The following is a 10690-nucleotide window of genomic DNA, read 5'->3' on the forward strand; positions in this document are numbered from 1 at the left end:
AAGTTTTATTGGAACACAGACGTGATCATTTGCCACTGCCTGAGGCTATTTCACCCTGCTAATGGGAGAGACCTCATGGCCCTTAATGCCTGGTTACTCTCTAGCCCTTAACAGAGAAATTTTGCAGAGTCATGGCTGCAGAGAACAAAAGGAAGCATTCCAAACCCCATGGCTCACCAGCTCCTGAAGTCCAGTTGACTCAGTGCAGCTAAACACTTCCTACTCTGAGACCAAGTGGAGGGTGAAGCTGGAGTGTCTTTGTCTCCACGTCCCAGAAAGATTTCTCTGGGAATAGCAGCACCGCTTCCTGTGTCCAGTGTCCGTGAAACTCTTACCTGGCTCTCCAAAAGCCTTTTCCCAGTGAGGGTGCATCAGGAGATTCCAAGCCTTTTAAAGCCTATTCTAGTCCAATCCATAGTACCCAAACCAGGCTCCAATCAGGTTTCTGAACCAGTTTTTCCCCATAGGATCTTTCAACTAGAACCATTTCTAGCAAAATGTTAGAGAGGGGAAAGAATCTGAGTGGGGCTTCAGGGCCCCTCCCAGGGGCTATTTTCCAGGTCTCAGTGTGGTGAGAGTCCCCACTTGCATCTCCGGCATCCAGAGGCCCACCACTTTATCTCCCATTTATCTGAGTCTTTAGTTATTTGGGGTTCAATAGCTTAAGGGCAAGGGAAGGTGGTCCACACAGCTATTCCAACAGGGCATGGGCTGATGTCAGGAACCTAAAAAGTCAGGAGTTCTCTTCCAATGGCAAAAAATTCTCCAGCTGCAAACAGCGAACCCCTGTCCTCTTCCGAGGGCAAGGGGGTGGGTTGGGGAGGAGGCAGGGTGAGGAGGGCAGGAAGCAAGCTTACTCCCAAGTGATCTGCACTTGAAGACTCAGCACCCGCTGGATTCCCAGGGTCCTCACTGTGAATCTACATGCTGAACCCCAGGAGCTTTTTCTAGGCAGGGGCTCATGCGTTCTTAAACCACGTCAGGGTGTCAGGTCACACCCTCACCCCCTTCCTTCTCCCTTCACCCCCAACCCCCTCTCTTCTCTGTCCTCCTATTCAGCACCTAGATTATATGTCAAGCTTTTCCTCCCACTGCCTTTACAGCCCTGTGCACAAAGATTCGTCGGGGCAGGGAGGGTTTCAGAGAAGAAATATGTGTATTTCCATTCATTATAAGGTAATAGAGTCACTGAGTTAGAACAAAAATGATGTTCACTAATGAATGTGATATCAAATGCTGTGATCAGATGTAACATCAAAAATACTGTTATTATCAAATCAACGTGTCCCCCTTAAATTTACAGAATATATGTCCATTACATCTCAGTGAAGCAGGGAAAAAAAAAAAAACAAAACTGACTATTAGAAAGAGCTCGTTTTATACTCTTTTAAGAAGCATGATGGCCGGTGCTGTGCCTAGTAGCTCAGTTGTGTCTGACTTTTTGCGGCCGCATGGACTGTAGCCAGCCAGGCTCCTCTACCCACTGAATTCACCAGGGAAAAATGCTGGAAGGATTGCCATATCTTTCTCCAGTGTTGGTGACTATCAGAACCCAAGGCTAGGGACTTTCTGGCGGTCCAGTGATTGAGAATCTGCCTTTCAATGCAGGGAATGTGGGTTTAATACGTGGTGGGTAAGATCCCAGAGGGCAGTAGAACGGATGAAGGATCCTGCATGCCATGACTAAGACCCGAAGAAGCCAAATAAGTCAATGAAACTGAATATTTTTAAAAACTCTATGCTCTTTACATTCTTCTGGATCTATTTGAAAGCATGATATTAACAGTTTTATTTATTTATGGACACATCATGAGACTTCCTGCAGGAGCTTAGTTTCCTGACAAGGGACTGAACCCAGGCACCAGAGTGAAAGCACTGAACACTAACTGCTGGCTTGCCAGGGAATTCCTACTTTGATTTACTGAAAGGGTTTATTTTTATTGTATGCCAAAAGGTACATCCTTTGCAGTGTTTACATTTACAACAGAAACATTTTGGATGTCAATTTTAAAATGTTTGCAAAACTTAGGGAAAAGGAAGAAATATTTTTACTACCTATTTATGCTTCTAGGCTTCCCTGATGGCTCAGAGAGTAAAAAATCTGCCTGCAGTACCGGAGGCCAGGGTTTAACCCCTCTGTCAGGAAGATCTCCTGGAGATGGGAATGGTTATCCACTCCAGTTATGCTTGCCTGGAGAATTCCATGAACAGAGGAGCCTAGTGAGGTACTGTCTGTTATGCTCCGAGCCCGTATCTCCGAACCGACCGAGAGAGCAAGTCCACCACAGTAATGCAGAAACAAGAAGGGAGTTTATCTCTAGCGCACTAGGGCTCAAGTCTCATCCCACACAAGGGAATCCGACAAGAGCCGCGAACAAAGGAGTATGGCGGCTTATATACAGGCAGTTCTTTGTCTCAGTTACAGGAGTAGCTGGCGTTACATGATTGGCCAGGCAGGATGAGCACATATCCTGGCTCTTTCTGGTAAACATGACTCAGGTCCTAGAGACCGTCGTTTGGTCCCTAACACTGTCCATGGGTTTGCAAAGAGTCAAACACAACTGGATGGCTAATACTTTCATTTTCATATGCTTCTAAAGATTGCTCAAATCTCAAAATCACCTGGGACATTATTAAACATAGAAATTCCAGGGCTGCATATCACACCTAAAAATTCAAATTGCCCTAGGAGAGGGCCTGGGAATCTGAAAGTTCAATGTTTGCCTCACTTGATTCTGAAGTGAAGTGAATCCCAGGGTGTAAAGTCATCCAATACTTTGGGAAACATTGATCTCTGGTGGCTCAGCAGTAAAGAATCCACCTGTTAATGCAGGAGACCTGGGTATAGTCTCTGGGTCGGAAAGATCTCCTGGAGGAAGAAATGGCAACCACTCCAGTATTCTTGCCTGAGAAATCCCATGGACAGAGGAGCTTGGCAGGCTACAGTCTATGGGGTCACAAAAGACTCAGACACACAACTTAGCAACTCTAGCGCAACAGTGAAAGTGAGAGCTGCTCAGTTGTGTCTAACCCTTTGTGACTGCATGGACTATATACAGTCCATGGAATCCTCCAGGCTAGAATACTGGTGTGGGTATCCTTTCCTGTCTCCAGGGGATCTTCCCAACCCAGGCATCAAACCCAGGTCTCCCATAATGCAGGCAGATTCTTTACTAGCTGAGGCACAATGGGAGCCCAAGCAACAATAAGAATATGCTTAAAATACACAAGAATCTACTCCTTCAGGGGACCCTAAGTGTGGAGGGTGAGGAATTCATTTTCTTCTTCATGTGACATACTGAGCACCTGCCTTGGGAGGAGCAGGTATTGGTAATTCAATAAACCAAAGAGATGTTGTAGCTTGAGCTGGGAGCGTCATCCTTCCCACCACCCTTCAGAGATTCTAGGAGCTCCACACCCTCTTTTGGGGCTTCTGGGTGTCCTTCGTATCGAAGGAAGTTGGGGTATAAGCAAAGCTCAGAGATCTGGATGCAAACATCTCAGTTTGGGCCACACTTTCAAATCTCTTGGGCTGTGCTTCTTAACTGTCAGTGAATCTAAGAAATTGCCTATGTGTCTTGTGCAAAAACACATTCTCATCAAACAGCTGTGTGTGGGTCATGAGAGTCTGAGTTTCTCACAAGCTCCAGGTGTTGCCCAGGCTGCTTAAGGTGTCCATATTAAACAGTGAGTACTAGAGAGCTTTTGAAAAGTACCGATGTTCTGATTGATCCTGCCGATCATATTCCATATCCACAGACTCAGTATCTCCAGGAATGGGACCAGGGAGTCAACATTATTCAAGGTATCAGATATTTCTAAGGAGCAGGTAGGGTGTAAATGTGTAACCAGGCAAATCACCCTACCATCAAACCTGTTTTGGGCTTCATTGTGTCCTGCAAAATCCATATGTTGGGGGGACTTTCCCAAAGGTCCAGTGGCTAAAACTCTCCACTCCCAGTGCAGGGGGCTGGGCTTCTGTCCGTGGTCAGGGAACTAGATCCCATGTGCTGCCAGGAAGACCAAAGACCCCACATACCACAACTAATACCTGGTGCCATCAAGTAAATTAATTCATTTTAAAAAAAATCTGTAGAATTTCTAACGCCAAACACTTTGGAATGTAACCCTATTTGTAGATTATACCTTTAATGAGGTGATTAAGTTAAAATGAGGTCACTAGGGTGGGCCCTGGTCCAATCTGATGGTTCTCTATATAAAAAGAAAGAGGGAAATTCCCTGGAAGGCCAGTGGTTAGGGCTCAGAACTTTTACTGTCAGGGGCCCAAGTTCAATCCCTGGTCTGGAAACTAAGACCCAGAAGAAAAGCATCATGGTCAGAAAATAAAGAGGAAATTAGGACACACAAGACCTCAAGGATGCATGGACATAAAGGAATAGGAGAACACAAGAATGCAGGTGGCTACTCATCAAGGAAAGAGATCTCCAGAGACACCACACTGTCAACACCTTGATCCTGGATTTCTAGCATCCAGAACTGGGAGTAAATAATTTCCTGTAGTGTTAAGTCTCATGTATTTCTGGTGGCCATTTTAGTACATTAATGTGTTCTTTAGATCAGGAGTCCCTAGAGAGGGCTCACCTCAAGGACAGTAGGGGGTATGCAGGTGATGATTTGGCTTCCAGCCGACTCCCAAACATCAATAAATGACCACCCACCCAGATTTTCCAGGACGCAGCCTGCTCCTGTGGACCCGTCTTGCAGACCACTACTGCTAAACGTCCCCACCCAACTCTCTTTCTGCACACCACCCCCGGCCTTTTTGTTTGTTTGTTTTTTACTTCTCTCCTAGACTCTGAGGGACAGAACCTTAAGAAAAGAGTGAGGCCTGTGCTCAAACCATCCTGGATGTGATGGAGAGCATGTGTTTAAGAAAAAAAAAAAAAAGAAGAAGAAAACCCATAGCTATCTAGCAGAAGCTTGTCAGCAAGTGTACAGAAAAGCCTTCACATGTTAGGTTAGGAAGAAGCAGAGGACATGACTTCAACCTCTTCTTCAGGGAAGGTTTCTGGGAAGGAGGACAGCATGCTTTCTGTAGATGGATTGAGGGCAGATGAATTTATTGGAAGGCATTGGGTAGCCAGGAAAGGAATATGAGTGGAGAGGGGGTATGTCATCCTTCATTTCTCTGTACCTCCAGAAGTTTCTATGATATGGGCCACGGTCACAGATCTCCCAGAGGTCAGGGAGAAAGGAATGTCTGGTGACTTCATCAATGCCTGGCCCATAGAAGCCTGGCTCTCAGCAGCCAACATCAGGCTTCTGGGACATCCACCAGGCTCAAGAAATGACCTACTGGGAACTTTCTGGTAGTCCTGCAGTGGTTAGGACTCTGCACTTTCACTGCTGAGGGCATGAATACTATCCTTAGTTGGGGAACTAAGATCCTGCAAGCTGTGTTGGCTGGCCAACAAAAGAAACAAAACAAGAAAGAAAGACATGACCTGTTCCCACCTTTCCTTCCATGGACGACCCCAAGGACAACTCCAGCCCAGGTCCATTGCTGTGGTCAGGGGCTTGTGGCCGTGGAGTGACATGTGGTCAGCCTGAGTGTCCGCCAACAGGGCTGAGCAACTCACACCAACTGAGAACCTGGTACCCAGGAGGAGATCAGGTCCTTGGGACACAGGCTAGTGCCTGCTGACCTACAGATCAGGGCTGTGTGAGAAGTGGACTCTACAAGGTGTCCAAAAGGCACATCTTTCAAGAGAGCACTAATCCAGGTGGCTAGCCTCTACCCACTTCCTCCATCTCTAGGGGAGAGCTTGGCCCTTACATTGTTCTCAGAAATCTTTTCCTCTTCTACTCTCCCTGGAACAGCTTTATCTCAAGAAATTGTTGTTGTTCATTTGCCCAGTTGTATCTGCAACCCCATGGACTTCAGCATGCCAGACCTCCCTGTCCCTCACCATTTCCTGAAGTTTGCCCAAGTTCATGTCTAGTGCATTGGTGATGCCATCCAGCCATCTCGTTCTCTGTTGCCCTCTTCTCCTTCTGCCCTCAATCTTGCCCAGCATCAGGGACTTTCCCAGTGAATCAGCTGCTTATGTCACATGACCAATATAGTGGGCCTTCAGCTTTAGCATCAATCCTTCTAATGAGTGTTCAGGGTTGATCTCCCTTAAGATTGACTGGTCTGAACTCCTTGCTGTCCAAAGAACTTTCAGGAGTGTTCACCAGCACCACAACTCGAAGGCAACAATTCTTTGACGCTCTGCCTTCTTTGCGGTCCAGCTCTCACAACCGTACATGACCACTTGGAAGATCATAGCGTTGACTACACAGACCTTTGTTGGCAGAGTAACATCTCTGCTTTTCAACACACTGTCTAGGTTTGTCATAGCTTTCTTGCCAAGAAGCAACCCTCTTTTGATCTCATGGTTGCAATCACCATTGCAGTGATTGTACAGCCCAAGAAGAGGAAATCTGCCAGTACTTCCACCTTTTTCCTTCTATTTACCATGGGGTTAATGGGCTAGATGCCACGGTCTTAATGTTTTTAGTATGTAGTTTTAAGCCAGTTCGATCACTCTCCTCCTTCATCCTCACCTAATCAGTGCAGAGTGTCTGGCTTCTTGCTGCTTCTGCTCTCAGTTCTAATTCCCTGAGTAAGAAATCATAAAGGGATGGTTTTGTAGCTTCGATGCAATGGTGGGACAGAGAGGGACTAAACCATATAGGGTCATGACACATTGAGAAACTCAATCAATGACGACTTGCACCACCTGCTTATCTATACGATTAAAGGTGACGTGAAAGTGTTAGCCAGTCCTATCTGATTCTTTATGACTGCTTGTACTGTAACCCAACAGGCTCCTCTATGGGATTCTCCAGGAAAGAATACTGGAGTGGGTACTCACTCCCTTCTCCAGGGGATCTTCCTGAATCAGGCACTAAGCTTGAGCCTCCTGCATTGCAGGTGGATTCCTTACCATCTGAGCCACCAGGAAATCTCAAATCAAGGCAATGCTAATTTCCAGGTCATTACTATAGCAAAATTTTGGTGGTCCATGCCGGTAGCGGCTCCTTCGGTCACAAAAAGGGGTGTAGTTGGAGCCCACCACTCTGAAGGGGTGCTGTTATTTGGTTTAGTTGCTAAATCTCCTCTGACTCTTAGAGGACTTGGTCTCAGTAAAGAGCTCTGGTGGGAAAAGAGAATTAGTTAAAAGCCTTAGTACGGCCAGGTTGGCAGAGAACTAGGATTTGGAGGAAATTTTATCTTTACCATTTGGCTTAAGCTAAATATCTAAGGATTAAGATTTTATGAAAAAAATAAAAAGTTACAGATGAGTGACACCAAGGAAAAAAATGCCAAGTTACACTCAACACTGAAATGCTGAACTCTGTAGTGACATTTTTTGACGATTGGGAATAGATTTCCATCAGCCTTTGAATAAATATTTGTGTGTGAAAATTTTTATTAATGTAAAAACAAAATAAAACCTGTGGGGATATGAGTGACATAGACGCACAATTGGACAATGGATTCGGGGATGTTGGGTTGTCTCTTAGAAACTGGAAGCTTGCCTGGCTGCTCAGTCGTGCATGCAATGCAGGAGACCCAAGTTCAATCCCTGGGTTGAGAAGATCTCCCGGAAAAGCGATCTGTTACCCACTGTAGTATTCTCAGCTGTAGAATTCCATAGGCAGAGAAGCCTGGCAGCCTACAGTCCATGGAGTCCCAAAGAGTCTGACACGGCTGAGCAGTGGGAAAACAGGCATGGGCTGGTGGGTCCGAGGCTCCAGATGGATTGCGGGTGAATATCACCCAGGACTCTGGGGCTGATTTTGCACAGTGAACCCGTTTTGGCACCAGCCAGGGTACGAGATGGAGGATTTGCATCTGCTGAATCCACTGGGGAAAATGATCCAGTCCAGGGCCTGGGTGGGATTAGCAGTGAGGGTCCCTTGGAAGAAGGTTCCCTCTAGTGATGCTCACTCCTGCACACTTAGTTCAGCTGCCAAAAAGGGAATCAATGCAACGCATTCATACAGACAGACTAGGCTGCATCCTCTCAGCTTTTATCACTGTGTTCAAGGCAGAGCAATAACCTGTTATTGAGAATTTCCTATGTATTCAGGAGTCTTAGAAGAAGACAATAATTGTAATTTGGACTTAGAGAGATTGGAGCGACTTCAACAATGATGCTTATGTAACTTTTTATCTTCTCTGGACTGCTTAGGAGCTGCAATTTCCCCTCATGGTACTTCCTTGTCATCTCGGGAATCACCTACTTTCCACAGCTCACCTGGAGCCTAAAACAGCTCAGGACAAATGTGGCAGGTGGGAGGGAGAAACAGAGCTTCGGACTTCAAACCTCACGCCTGATGGACCAGTGTTCTCCCCTTCTTAATTATTTGTTGTCACCTCAGCTAAGACATCACTCGGAAAGAATTCCCAAAGTCATCACAGCTGACCGCCACTATGTGGACTCCCAGAAAGAAGTCCGCTTTGACACCATCTATCCTAGCCCACACCTCTGACCCTAACCAGGAAGATGATCTGACAAGATGCCCGGGGACGGAGTGGCAGCATCGTGAGGACTTCCGAGTCTCCCAGGCACCCTGGCAATGTCCGCAGCAGGCACGGAGTAGACGTCCTGATGGCAACGAAAGAGACAGGCCCGTTCTGGTCTACGGAGCTGGAGCCATGTCTCACCTGAGCACCTGGTGCAGGCGGCTATCGAGGAAGGAGATGGAGTTCAGGTAGAGCTCCTCCAGGTGGGGCAGGTTCAGGAACTGGGCCATGAGCTGGGTGATGCAGTGCGCCTCCTGTTTGGGGGCTGTGTGTGGCAACACATGGATGCGCCAGAGCAGCAGCCAGGGTAGGTTGCCCATCCGGCCCAGGTGCAGCACAAACCTGCCCAAAGTGGCCAGATTCCAGGTGCAATGCACCTCCAGGTCCTCGACACAGTCCAGCTGCACCACCTTCAGGATCCTCCTGATGTTCTGCATGGGCATGGTGGAGACCCTCAGCTTCTGGCAGCTCAGGTGCAGCAGGCTCCTCCTGTTGGGCCTTCTTCAGCAGGTAGCTTAGGGTCTGGTTCCGGGTGTCCTCCTTGAGGCACAGGTCGAGCAGCACCTGCACAGGGGCCCATGCCGGCTTTAGCCCACCTGCACCTCCACCCTGCACCTCTTCTGCATGGACTGGGCTGGCTCCGGCTCCAGCAATGAGCAAACACTGTCCGTGTTGCTGGATCACACGGTCCAGATGTCCTGGTGGGCTTTTCAGTGCAAGTGCTGCAGCTGCAGCTTCCACCGCCTGCAGGGCCGCGGGGGACACACTGAGCTGTGCAGAGGCCGACTGGCACCAGGACCCCACGACGGCTCTGCACTCCATATACCACAGCTCCTCCAGCTTCAGGAACCTCCTTGGTCCCTACCTTAAGGGACATTGGTGGGGAGCACATGCCTTTTGTCCCTTCTGCCCCTCAACCAGTCTTGTACACCTGTCCAAGTGAACCCTCATCCTCCTGCTCTGGCTGGCCCATCTTGCTCACACCCCCAGGCCCCACCAGTCTGCCAGGTTGACCTTACCTGGGTTGGGCCCTCTGAGCAAGCAGGACGTCCAGGTATTTGAGTGGAGCCTGGAAGGTCTCCAGATGAGGCTGGTGTTCCTTCATCAGGGTCCCCAGGCGGAGGCAGGGGGAGGGCCTGGACTGCACCACCATTTTCAGGGCCTGGCTGTGCCTCCCGGCAAAGGCCACCATAAACAGTGGCGGGAAGAGCTCTAGGGGCAGCTCCTCCAGGGCCACCATGGCCAAGGCCTCATTTCACAGGAGGCTTTGGTCAGCCAGGCCCAGGAGTTGGGGTGGGTCCTGGACACCCATTCTGAAGAACCTAATACGGAGTGAGTCGTGGGGGGATGTCAGAAAGCAAGGGGGGCATGATTTTCTCTGACCAAGGAACCGGAGAGAACTTGCTGTCCCTCCACCCTAGCAGAACCCAAGGCAGGCTCAGCGACAAACTCTTGCCACGAAGACCCAGCTTTGGCCCCACTTGTACCAGGACAAGCCTCTCTCCAGGGAGCAAAAAAAAAAAAAAAAAGGGACAAGGTGACCTCTTGCCCCATCCCGTATCTACCAGTTGCTGCATTTAATCCTAGCCCTGCTGGCCAGTAGATACTTAGGAGCCTGACAGCTGGCCCCACTTTCTTCAGAGAAATCTTCCGATTATTACTTGAGGGCTGAAAACAGGAATAAGGAGGTTAGCCCCACACAGTCTGTCTCTAAACTCCAACCAATAACTCTCGAAATGGGTGCTGTTATGTCACTTAATAAAAAGACATACCTTTCACTCTGTGTTTCTTCTACAAATGTTATTACCATTCAGTTCAATGGAGCAAAACATTCACATTCAGAAAAAAGCCACCACTATTTAATATATTCTGCAGATTTTTTTTTTAATTCTATGGAATTAAAAAAACAGTTTTTAGCTTTTAAAACAAAAAGAAACCCCCCAAAATTTTAAGCTGGTAAAATCAAAAACCTATAAAATGATATGAACCATAATCACTGGTAACAAACTACAATGTAAAATGTCACCAGATCCTAATCAGATATCTTTCATTAAATCAATTCCAGGAACTTCCTTGGCAGTTCAGTGAGGAGGACTCTGTGCTTTCACTGCAGGAGCACGAGTTCTATTCCCATTAGGGAACTATGACCCC

At 47.7% G+C, this 10690-nt stretch overlaps 1 pseudogene; it reads right to left on the reverse strand.

Moving 5' to 3' along the window:
- LOC138431446 (melanoma antigen preferentially expressed in tumors-like) overlaps positions 1–9851 on the reverse strand; it is a 621360-nt pseudogene extending 611509 nt beyond the window's left edge.
- Positions 9852–10690: the final 839 nt, after the last annotated feature.

The sequence above is a fragment of the Ovis canadensis genome, chromosome Y (genome assembly GCF_042477335.2).
Source record: "Ovis canadensis isolate MfBH-ARS-UI-01 breed Bighorn chromosome Y, ARS-UI_OviCan_v2, whole genome shotgun sequence".
Taxonomy (NCBI): domain Eukaryota; kingdom Metazoa; phylum Chordata; class Mammalia; order Artiodactyla; family Bovidae; genus Ovis; species Ovis canadensis.